The sequence below is a fragment of the Lipotes vexillifer genome, unplaced genomic scaffold (assembly GCF_000442215.2).
Source record: "Lipotes vexillifer unplaced genomic scaffold, Lipotes_vexillifer_v1.1 scaffold7, whole genome shotgun sequence".
NCBI classification, from domain to species: Eukaryota; Metazoa; Chordata; class Mammalia; order Artiodactyla; family Lipotidae; genus Lipotes; species Lipotes vexillifer.
The window spans coordinates 8,657,705-8,670,218 of NW_006792683.1; the positions used below are offsets into that span (position 1 = coordinate 8,657,705).

At 39.0% G+C, this 12,514-nt stretch overlaps 1 non-coding gene across 1 annotated transcript; it reads right to left on the reverse strand.

Moving 5' to 3' along the window:
• Window positions 1-11,008: 11,008 nt before the first annotated feature.
• Window positions 11,009-11,080, reverse strand: TRNAE-UUC (transfer RNA glutamic acid (anticodon UUC)). The gene has a single exon. It is a non-coding gene; the product is annotated as a tRNA-Glu (tRNA).
• Window positions 11,081-12,514: the final 1,434 nt, after the last annotated feature.

The following is a 12,514-nucleotide window of genomic DNA, read 5'->3' on the forward strand; positions in this document are numbered from 1 at the left end:
GGAAGGCGGATTCTTAACCACTGGCCCACCAGGGAAGTCCCTATTGTTGAGATTTTTAATTTGCATTCTATATAGTATGTTAGGGCCTAGAAAACAAACATCTTTGTAAAAATCCATCCCTGCTTATGCTATTTCAGGACCCTAATTAAAAACCTGAGATCAATGTCATATTTCAAGCAGGTGAACGTGATGAATTAGAGGTACTAGATCTCCCCTGATACTCTGTCATCTTTGAGTTTATCTTAAAATCGTGAAGCTGAAGTCCTTAACCCACACAAAATAATCTCTGAAATTTTCAGTACAGTTATATAAATACAGAGGACTTGCTGTGGCTTTTAACTATAGCCATAAATGGTTTAGAAATATCCACCTGTCTTCCCTTTATGTCATAATCCTTGTCTTCTATTCTTAGAGATCTATGAAAACAAATCCTTGGCAACCAATTTACGGGAACTCTTTATACAAAATTCACTTCTCGGCAGTTGGTGATGCGCTAAAGTTTCTGATAAGCCCTGCTGCAGGGAAACGTGCTTACAATTAACCCAGTGTATCCCAGGCTTATTCCAGGACTGACCTATTGTCCAATATTCAATGGATGGACTGTGAGAGGTGTTGGCAAAGGAGGATGACAATCACTCCAGTTTCTAGCAGAATGTTAAAGTGTTTCAGAGTTTGAAAAACAGACACCAATTTCAATCTAACTAGATCAGTTAACAAAAATACTCTCCTGTCTCACAGGACTAGCTGACCCATGTCGGAGCTGTTGTTAAGTGCTAAATTTCACAAAAGATGTGAAATGGTAAATGAGTAAAATATTGATCAGCAGTTTCCACAGAGAATGCTTAATGATGTCACACAGAGAGTGGCAGAGAAAACCCATGTTTATGCTCATTTAGAGAAGTCACTGAAAGTTTGACTCCAATTGGAAAGTGTTGATATAATAAGAAGGGACAAAATATAACCTTTCCCAACACTACAGACAATGCAGAAGGCAAAAGGGCAGAATTTCATCACTGGGGCAGCAAACCAGAGAAAATAATTTAGGTCAAAGAGAGACAGCCCTGCTACAGAACACCCACTGGGATTTGGACAGAAGATGTCATACTAAAGACTTGGTGAGAGGCGAACAAAGGGAGATTCAAAATTTGAACCTAAAACCCAATATGCTGAGACTCAAAGTTTGATTGAAAGTTTCTGTAGATGAACACAATAATGGCAAGGTGTGCATAAAGATGAATACTGTTCGAAAGGTAATACTATGTTGGTGCCAATTACTGAGTCCTCAGAGCAGCTGAATTGTAATTCAGGGACTAAAAACAGGCATAATGAGCTTTAAGAGCATTTGAATGAGATGGGATGAAGAGGAATCACTATCAACACGTAGGGTCCCTCTTTTCCTTCAACCTATCAAATACTTGCAGTTCCATTTTAATACATTCATTTCCCCATGAATATCAGTAAAATACAAGAGGAAGTGCTGTTTTTCCTTCCAGCTGCTTCTCACATGGGCACCTATGTGTGGAATATGGTAGAACATACATTAATAAGATATATTAATATAATATATTAACATATATAATATTATATATATAATATATATTATATTAATATAATAAGATATATTAATATATTCTTTCCTGAAGTTTACTAAAACTGTACTATGACAATTATCCAAACTCCAATGATCACTGTAAATTGTTTCTGTTAGATTGTAGTTAACAATGATAAATATTACTCCTAAATAACAGGAGGTGATGTTTAGAGTAAAACTGTATAGATACAGTGCATTCCAAATAATTTCCACACTCAAATAAAATCATAAAGTAATTTCAACTACTTTGGTTTGGAATCCTCAAAACTAAATATACATTAATCTTTCGAGTTATATTTAAAGGTAACTTTTATGTGTACAAATACTATCTGGAAAAAACCCTACACTTTTAAAGTAAAATGTTCCTGATTTTTTTTTAGAAACAGTGATTCAAATATTTCTCTGTTAAGTGAGAAACATATTTATATCAGAAAGCACACATTCCAGTTAAAATTACATAGATAAAATTCAACTAATAGTGTGTTAAACTTTGACTCAATTATCTCTCTTTTGAATATATCACTCAATTAGTGTTAAATACAACAATGAATTTTACAGATCAACAAACCAAACCTTCTCTACTCAAACTTTTCCATGTAATTTAATGAAATGTAGTTCAACCTGTCATAATGAAATGTTTTGTAATTAGCATTAAAAATAAGATATGGCATTCTAAAGCGCACTTCATTTACTACATATTTTTTTCTAATATGGCTTATAGTGCCTTTTACCCAGTGTATCCATGATATAAGGGCCAGGCACTAAGGATGAAAATACATTTACATATTTTAAAAAACTGCATTGGAAGTGCATCAAGAAAGTGTACATATAAAGTATCACTAAAACCCTGGCATGCTTACTATCATTTCTTGAGCCTGGGGATCATTGCCTATGTTCTCTGTTTCCAATATTTCAGCCTTCTGTAGAGAAAAGGTTTTTCAATGCACCAGTGCTCCCTTAGGGTATCCAGGCTTGTGCTGCACTACTGTGGTGCACACATATGATCTCTAAAACATCCTTCACTCTTTGGCACTCAGCAGAGTCAGGCAAGGCTCTGCCAGAGCGACTGCCCTCTCCCTCCTGACCTCTGACAGCTGCGGAGCCTGAATGCACCAAAAGGAAGGAAAACATGCAGGTAAATCCTCTGTCCTCATTACATGACACGTGCAATTCTTCAAGGTGGCACTAACGAGAAAGGCTACACAGGGTACATCCAGACAACTTACATGGATGCAACTGTGTAAGAGTGGAATGTAACAGCCTTAGACTTCCAAAACCTAGCAGACCTCCCTAGGGACAGAAGCTGGACCCTCACCCTTCATCCAACTACAGCTTCTGTGAAGATCTGACAAGATTTGAGAAGGTTCCCTGTTCATCCCCAGCCTTATATCTCCTGCAATGCTTTTTGATAATATATCCTCTGTGTTTACTGCAATAAAATTTTTCCTCAATGAGATTTGTATGTAAGCATCCCTATGGAGCACCTGGTCCGCTAAGCCACTACTTCAACGGTGTGTCACCCTTAGTACATGCTCAATCCACACTGAATGTGTAGGAGGACCCTTAACATTTCTCCTGAGGCTTACCCTGCATTCAAAGTTGAGCTAAGCTTTGTGACAGTGTTAATAGCTTACAATATGATCTCCTCGAGGAGTTAACAATGTATTTAAGAAGATGATTATAATGCATGACACAAATGTGACTATGAGACAGCATGTAATTGAGTGCTAAATTGTGTGGGGCATTCCGCCTACACACTGTCACAGTGGGGAGGAGACAAATGAGTGAGAGCAGAAAGAGGTAGGGAAGACAGTGCAGAGAAGGGACTGAGCTATGTCCTCAAAAACAGGGTTTGGGTGGAGTCTGCCAAGGGCAGGGATTCTGGACCGAGGAATGAAAAGACAAGACAAATCCACTCATCCAACACAATAAGAGACTATTCTCTGGAAAGTGCTGGTTCAGCCCCAAGGGGAATTCAAAGATAAATGTTAAGTCAAGGTCTTAGCTGATCACTCAGGGCAGGACATGCTTCCAGGTGACTCACAAGTAATGACCTCTTTTCCTCACAAACCACTTGAAGTGGGTGCTATTATCATCCCATGTTAGACACAGGAACTGACACGTAGAGACATTAAGTAAATTGTCCAAGATCATTCAGCGAGTAAACTGGGGTGATGGGATTTGAACTTGTAAAATGAACACAGTACAGAAGGAAGAGGCTGAGGAGAGTCAGAGCAAAGAGAATAGAAGATGGGCAATAAGGAGGAAAGGCCAGTTAAATCTAATTGGATTTAAACAGGGTCTTGTAGGACAATACAAAATTTTACAGATAAAACTGAGGACCACTTAAAAATAGAGGATATATAATAGTGTATAATAGTGTAAATATATCATACCAAGAAAAATACAGGACAAGATAAAAATATGTAATACAATAAAATATAACAAGCTTATATAATATATATTAGATCATATAAGTATATAAAGATATTAAATTACATATAAGTTACATAAGTTACATATTTATTATATGTAACTTAATATGTATGAATGTTTAATTATATTAAATAATTATGATAACATAAAAGTTAATATAGAAATGATCCCTTAGCATGAAATGTTCTTTGAATGTCAACATTTGTGCTCATTTACTGCATAACTGCAAGTAACTTAACTTTGCATATTAAGTGAGAAACTTCAAAATTACAAACTTAGTAGCCATGCACTAATCAGGATCCAAACAGTGGAGGCTAGTGAAGAACACAGCCTCCCTGAGACACTGTCCGGGCAGGGAACCACCGGGCCCTCTGTGTATTGACTGTTCTCAGATCACGGCTCCGCCCTTCTGAAAACAGCCTCTGGCCTGGGAAAACCTCGCATGTGCGCCGTCCCTGGTGCCTGCGGACCAGCACGGACGTCCAGGGGCTTTCTGTGCTCCAACTGAGAAGTCCTGGGAGCTTCTCCTGATCCGAGGCTCCTGTGATAGGGTTAGTGTGGACCTCGGCCAAGCCCTCCCTCCTCCTCCCCAGGCTCTCTTTCTCACACCTGGCAGTAAATCCTTCAGTTTCCCCACCTAGGACGACAGGACACGTAGGTAAGTAAGATACGCTAACAATGAACCTGCACAACACAGGTTACAGATAAAACGTGTCACAGACCACAAACTCTACGGGATTTAGACAAAGGAGAGGACCTGCAGGTGATATCTTTGTCCATAGCAATGACCAAAATTGTGCTTTGAAATGTGTGAAGGGCTCATGTAAGTGGGGAGAAGACAGAAATTCTTTCCAGGCACTTAGATGAAATACTAATATTAACATTGCCTAGAGGACTCTGGGGACCCCACCTCCAGGATCCCTCTGCCATCTCATCACACCTTGCTCAGTCCTCTGCAGCCACTGGCTCCATTGTAGATTCCGAAACAACCTTCTTTTTTCCTCAATTCATTTGGACACTTGGTTCCCTCTCTCTGGTACTCTAATCCTAACTCACCCCAATTCAGAAGTGTTTACATATGAGTGTGTGCACGTGTATTCATTTAATATGTGTTTCCTAAGTTCCAAGAAGGAATGTCATCACTACAAATGGCCTACCACATTGGGGAAGAGATTAAGGAAGTAAAGGGAGGAAGGAAAAAAGGAAGGGAAGGGCTTCCCTGGTGGCGCAGGGGTTGAGAGTCCGCCTGCCGATGCAGGGGACACGGGTTCGTGCCCCAGGCCGGGAGGATCCCACATGCCGCGGAGTGGCTGGGCCCGTGGGCCATGGCCGCTGAGCCTGCACGTCCGGGGCCTGTGCTCCGCGGTGGGAGAGGCCACAGCAGTGAGAGACCCGCATACCGCATAAAAAAAAAGGAAGGGAGGAAGGGAGGAAGGGAGGGAAGAAGAAATGGAGGACACCCAATTTACATGGAAGGATAATCAGAAAGCAATATGAAGTAATGATTAGATACACAAGACATTTAAGGAAAGAAGAGGAGACAAAGGCCCACTATGGAAATTTGAGAGCGATGGCTGATACTAAAACTGCATCCAGTGGCCGGTTTGCACCAGTACAAGTCACAGGTGATTGGAAACACTGCTAGAAATGTACAGGCCATAAAGAGCTCTCTAGGTGTGAGGAAGGAAAGACCATTTACAAAGGTTTCTGTGTTGTTGTTTGTTTGAGGGCATATAAGCAAAGGGATCCTTTCTTCACTGAGAGAACTCTAATGGTCTCTCAATCAAACGATGGTTGGAAATGTGTGAGAATGTGCTTGGCTTCATTTTGCTTTGTTTTTGTTGCAATTACTGAATGAAGTTAATGGTATTTATGGCTAGAAACCAGGGGTCTAACCATCTTGTGGTATGTGGTATAGATCCATAAAATGAAGACCCAACCAGCCAAATGCCTGTGGTCTATCTCTGCACCCCAAAAAATATTAAGCTGTATAAGATTATGAGGACATTTCTATAGAATAAAATGTCATCTCTTCAACAAAAGAATCCATTAAGGAGTGAAACATAAGAAGGTAAATTTCTTGAAATAAATTAAATCCTAAATATTGCTTTTCTTTATCGTTGATAGTCCTTAAAATAAACTCTGCAAGGTTTGTGACTAGATGAAATGCTTCATTCCATTGTACCAGAAACAAGAATAAGTATTACACTACCACTTATTCGCTGCTCCCTATAGCTTAATGAGGATAAAAACTTCTGTTTAGATTTGAAGGTCATGCATCTTATGTAACAGGCAGATGAAGAAGTGATCATTTAAGATATTTTAAATATACCCCTTTAGATTTTTGTTCAGCTGTTCATAGGAACCATTAAAGATAATGAGTGCTAAACAAGCAACGCTGAAATGGAATAATGACGTGTTTCATTTGTTTCTAGAGTTTGGCTGTTTTTCCACTTTTTATAAAGCTATGGCTCATCATGTTCCAACTCTAAGCCATTTTTTAAGTTGTAAATTCTACTGTTTCCCCTGTCCAGCCCCGGAAACTATTCTTGATAAATGATGGCAATCCACATCACGGTCATGACTTTTTGTGGGAGTGAAAATATTACTGATTCCTTTATTATAGTTTCATTCATAAGAAATATCCCATGCATATGAATCAAGTGCCCTGTTTTTCTTCATGTTACCATGCTTTCTTATTAAAGATTCACCCATTTACAACTGAGCATATTTAGAAACAGTATTAGTATAAAAACTAGTTTTGAGTATTTCCATTTGGAGTTATCTGTAGCCTCCGAGCTGATTTGGTTGATTGCAAGAAGATATGGCTGCCTTTTATTAAGCATGACCTCATTATACCATGTACACATCTACAAAGAAACACATAATGTATATATTTCTCCTCTACATTTTCTTCTGCCTTGCTTAACAGAGCAAATATGACCCAGTGTGAAGCTCTATAAATAAAATGAAAAATTGACGTAATTTCTAGAAAGTTTATATCCTCAGTTTTCTACTTGATTTTGAATATGAAAATTCAACTTACAAAAGTACTGAATCATATAGTACTAAAGTGAAAAATTGATTTCTTTACACCTCCTCCATGTGATAATCTGTTACTAGTAGTTTTGTCTGGAGAAGAGCAACTAGAGAGAGCTATTAAGAAAAAGCTTTAAATGCGCTGATAAGATAAAAATTCCCTTGTGTTATTATTATTTTTTTTTGCAGTATGTGGGCCTCTCACTGTTGTGGCCTCTCCTGTTGTGGAGCACAGTCTCCGGACGTGCAGGCTCAGCGGCCATGGCTCACGGGCCCAGCTGCTCCGCGGCATGTGGGATCTTCCCGGACCGGGGCACGAACCCGTGTCCCCTGCATCGGCAGGTGAACTCTCAACCACTGCGCCACCAGGGAAGCCCCACTGTGTTATTTTTTAATAGATTCTCCTAGTGTTATTCATGGTGATCATATTTAGATATCTATATGACTTCCTATTTTTAAATTCCTGCTTTATATTCCTACCCAAAGTTAAATTCTTTAAAATAGACATCTTTGAGTACATTTATCAAAAATTTATTTATTATTATGAACTTTCCTTTGAAGTATTCTTATGCTCAAATCTTATGACAACCTAAAATAATTTAGGTCTAGATAATAGGAACATTTTAAAATATACTGTACTCTTTTAAGGTGACTGAAGATGATTCTGTAATTTTTTGAAGGACAACGTGTTTCCCTAAGTAAAGGAAAGGGTGGAGTCCACAGTAGTACACTCTCTGCTTCTGAGCACACCTAGAATAAAACATGCCAATAAGAGCAGGGTCCTCCACTGACATGGCAGGTTTGGAGGAGATGAATGAGTTAAGTAACGGCATTCCGTCTAGGAAGAGAGGGAAACATAGCTGACACACTCCTCCTGTTGAGATGAGCCAGCAGACACCATCCTGAAGCCTGGGACTCCCGCATGAGCTGATTTAGCAGGGGTCCCAGGGGGAGAATGACCAGGAAGGAATATATCCAGCCCCAGGATCTGGATGAGGGGAACAGAGACAATGAGCCCAGAACCACTCCCCTCTCCATCCACCACCCCCTCAAAGTGGTTGCCTTTGCCCTCTTTAAATGCTGGGGGTGGAGTGGGTTTAATGAGTTCAGTCCCTGAGTGTAGCTAATTGAGGATGGAAACATGCATTAACCATCAGTGACTTGCCAGATTCTCCCTCACAATTTCTTTTCCCAGACTCAAATATCAGTATCTCCCCCTGACGATTTCCCACTTACAAGTAATGAGAATCACATAACTGATTTTGTTCCATTTTTAGCACAGGCCAGCTAGAAACATAGAGGCATGTTTTGGGTTCAAATTTAGTGCCTGTGGACCAAGGAACCATGCAAACAATTAAACAGTCATTTCTTACTATTAAAATTAAAAAGTAAGGTATTTCGGACAAAACCTTACAGAACAGACCTCCTTAGAGAATGACATAATCCTCCTGCAATCTGCCCTTAGATTTTCAGATATTAGCTTGAGAGCTGAGATGAGGACACTAATTTGTAGGATTTCACTATAGTAACAAACTTAACTCTATCCTCTTATTCCTCTCTGCAGTATTAGATAAAGGAGTTAATTCTTTAAAATTATATTCCCACTTAGCTTTGGATCCTATCTTCCTCTTTTTTTCCATGAAAACCTCCTCCTTTCGTTAACAATAATACCAGAAAGCAAGTGCTGATCAATTCCCAGAATCTCAAGTGAGATGAAACTATTTCTACTCGACTTCTGAATTTTGTAATGCTTAACCTCTCTTTCCAGAGAGCCTGCCTTTGGCTTTCTTGGGACAAGAGCAGTTATAGTGCTTGCATTCTGCTGGCTGACTCCTGCCCCATTCTCTCATCCCACTGCTTCCCCTGCATTTTCTAAGGATGCTGTAGCACAAAGGTTAAATACACATTTGCAGCAGACTGACTGGCATCTGAGGTCCAGCTCTGCTCCTTGTCTATTCAGTGCAACCTGAAAAGCTTATTAGTTACCTTCTTTAGAACTCAGTTTCCCCAAATGGTAAAATAAGGATGATAATAATGACAGATACTTAAACATTTCTCAGCCTCAATGAATGTAACTTGTTTGTTCTAGGTTCATTTCCTGTGATTGTTTCCTAAATGTGAATGTTCCTTAAGATTCATGCCTTACCGCAACCATTCCCCAAACTACCTTTCAGAATCTTCTAGAGAACCACTTGACAATAAAGACTGTGGGGTTTCCAGCCCACACCTTCTGAATCAGTTTCCACACATGGAGTCCAGAGTCATGCCTTCCACTATGTGCTCACCTTCACCCTCCCAGGGAACTCCCCCTCCCAGGCCTTCAACCACCATTTCCATGGTATGATCTTGCACTCTGATTCCCTGCTCTCTCTTCCCCCTTAAGCAAATGCAACTTTGCCTCACACAAACCCTGCCTGTCCTTAGGCTGTCAGCACATATTTTCTTAATTCCAAGCACCATAACCTTCTACTAAATATCCTGAAATAAAATTTGATGTCTCCCATATATATGCTATCTCTGGTGATGAAATTCATAGGAATGATGTGACTCACTGGTAAAGGTAAATATATAGTCATTCAGATTCTTTAATATTATAATGGTGGTGCTTGAATCACTGCCAACTCTATAGTTTAAAAGTTAAAAAAAATTAAAAGTAATTATAATTACAAAATTTGTTATTGAAATTCCTGAAATTCTAGAATTGAAAAATACTATATGAAATTAGAATTATTTAATATGGTTAGAAACAGATTAGAACTGTAAAAGACAAGATTTGTGAAATGGAAAACAGAAAAAACAAAAATATACAAACTAAATGTCAGAACAGGAGAAAAGAAGCATGCAGGGGGAAAAAAGGATAACAGAAGTATAGGACATAATAAAAAAAAGTTTTAATATGTATAATTAGCTTCCCAGAAAAAAAAATCAAATGGGTCAGAAGAAATATTTAAAGAGATAATGATCAAAAACTTTCCAAGAGGGCTTCCCTGGTGGCGCAGTCGTTGAGAGTCTGCCTGCCAATGCAGGGGACGCAGGTTTGTGCCCTGGTCCGGGAAGATCCCACATGCCGCGGAGCGGCTAGGCCCATGAGCCATGGCCGCTGAGCCTGTGCGTCCGGAGCCTGTGCCCCGCAACGGGAGAGGCCACAACAGTGAGAGGCCCGCGTACCGCAAAAAAAAAAAAAAAAAAACAACTTTCCAAGATAGATGAAAGATATCAATACACAGATTCAAAAACTACTTAGGTTTATTTTTCCTATTTTTCTTGTGAATCGTGTGTGTGTGTGTGTGTGTGTGTATTATTTCTTGTATTCCTTTCAAGAGTTTCTCTTTCTCTTTGCTTTTCAGCACTCTTCCTATTCCCCTCCTACGTGTGGTTTTCTTTTTAATTTATCCTATGTGAGATAATCTGAGTTCTCCCCCCGACTCCAGTGAGTTTCTCTGTATAGACTAAGCCTTCTCATTAACTCACACCATGAATCAACTATGCCCCAAAGGAAGAAAATGGCCAGAAATTATCACATTGCTTAGAAATATTTTTTTTCTGTCTGTGAAATTTCAATATATCTGTTTCTCACTTCCGTAGCTCTCAAACAGCTGTAAAATAGGAGTTTTATAATTTATTCTACTTGTTGCAGTAGGTATGTTAGCTTATTTAGTCTACTACACTCTATTCTGATGTTTCTGCTCAAACCTTCCATAAGGGAAAGATAACATGTCTATCTGTTTCATCATCCTCTAAGTCATATTGGAACTGGGAAGTATGATCTTATGATGTGGTGGTGGTGTTGCTCTGAGATTTGGGAGCTTTGGTTTCAGTGAACACTTTGATTCCTGCTCCCTGGAAACTAGGGCTTAAGCAAAAGATTTCATTTTAGGTGTGCTTAAAACAATCTAGTTTTTTGTTTTTGGCTGCAGCACATTATGGCTTGTGGCATCTTAGTTCCCTGACCAGGGATTGAACCTGGGCCACAACAGTGAAAGCACTGAGTCTTAACCACTGGACCACCAGGGAATTCTCCAAAACAATCTAGTTTTGATCTCTACCTGGTGCATGGAAATTTAGAAAGAATGAGTAGCAAAGTGTGCAGAATACAAAAAAGGAGCACAGTAGGATTGGGAAGCTGACTATATATACAAGAAAATTTTAAATATGAGAAAAAATGCCATGAAGTGCACCCTTGCTCTGCACTCTCCCAATATGCCTAAAAACAACATCGTTGTTATTCATTCATATAAGAACCCATTTATGGGCACGATCTTTATGGATCAGACACTCTTCTAGGAACATGGAGTCAATCAATGAAGAAAAACATATCAAGCAGAGACTGATCATCAGAGCAAACCCAGAAGGTGGAGCCAGCCAGACACACTGGCTTTCAAGAAAGTGAGATAAGGAGGGTGGGGAAAGAGGTCCAAGGTGAACAGTATCTTTGTGTTTGGGGGACAGATCATGGTAGGTTATTGTCAAGATATTGGGTTGACTGAGTGAAATGGAGATTCACTGCAAGGTTTTAATCAAAGGAGTAACTTAATGTTCTTCTATGTTTGAAATAGGTGAAGGCAGTAGAAGTAGGAAGAGGTGTCCAAGCTAATGCAGAAACTCATGAGGCAGAATGTTGGTGTGGATCAAAGTGCTTACCAGTGGCTTATCAGAAGCCTCAGATTCATACAATTTGAAGACAAAGCCAGTGTAATGCCTGGACAGACTGAGAATATTATTAGCATGAGTATAGAAAAGAGATAGCTATACACTTAGATAAATGACTAAGCAGGAAAAAAAAGTGTTGTTGGTCTTTGGAAAGCAGTAATTTTTAACAATATGTTATTCCCAAATTACTCATCCCTCAGGTTTAAAAGAACAAGTTTTTCGGTATTTGGATGTTTTCACAGGGATACTGGCAGTGGCAGCTTTTTTCTACTCACACATACCCACATACACAAAATTTAACAGATTGCACAGAGCAGTGAGTTCAATTGGCATTATTGTTCTTTCATTGGCTGGGTTGAACATATTTTGCAAAATAATTTTCTTGGCATGCCAGGTAATTGTGGTCTCTCAGCCTTACTATTTAGAGCCATTACTTTTTCCACTGAAAAAGCAAAATTCATGACTCTCTGGTTCTAAAGACACTGAAGATATCATTAAAATATGCCATCATGGGTTTAGTTTGTTTTACTTGTCAGTGTTCTTATAAATATGACTATAACCAAGAATGTGCAAAATGCACAATATTATAATTGCATTTTCTTTCCTTAACAACTTATTTTCTTCCCTGGAGTTAAGCATTCTTTTGGGGGATATTGGTATGGTAAGCTCATTGCTTAATGTTTTATAATGCATCTATCACTAATTTAGCTCCAGACTCTCCATAAGTAATCTCCATAAGAAACCTAATACAATCAAATGCTTGAGGTAATCTTTTTTTTTTTTTTTTTTTTTTAAAAA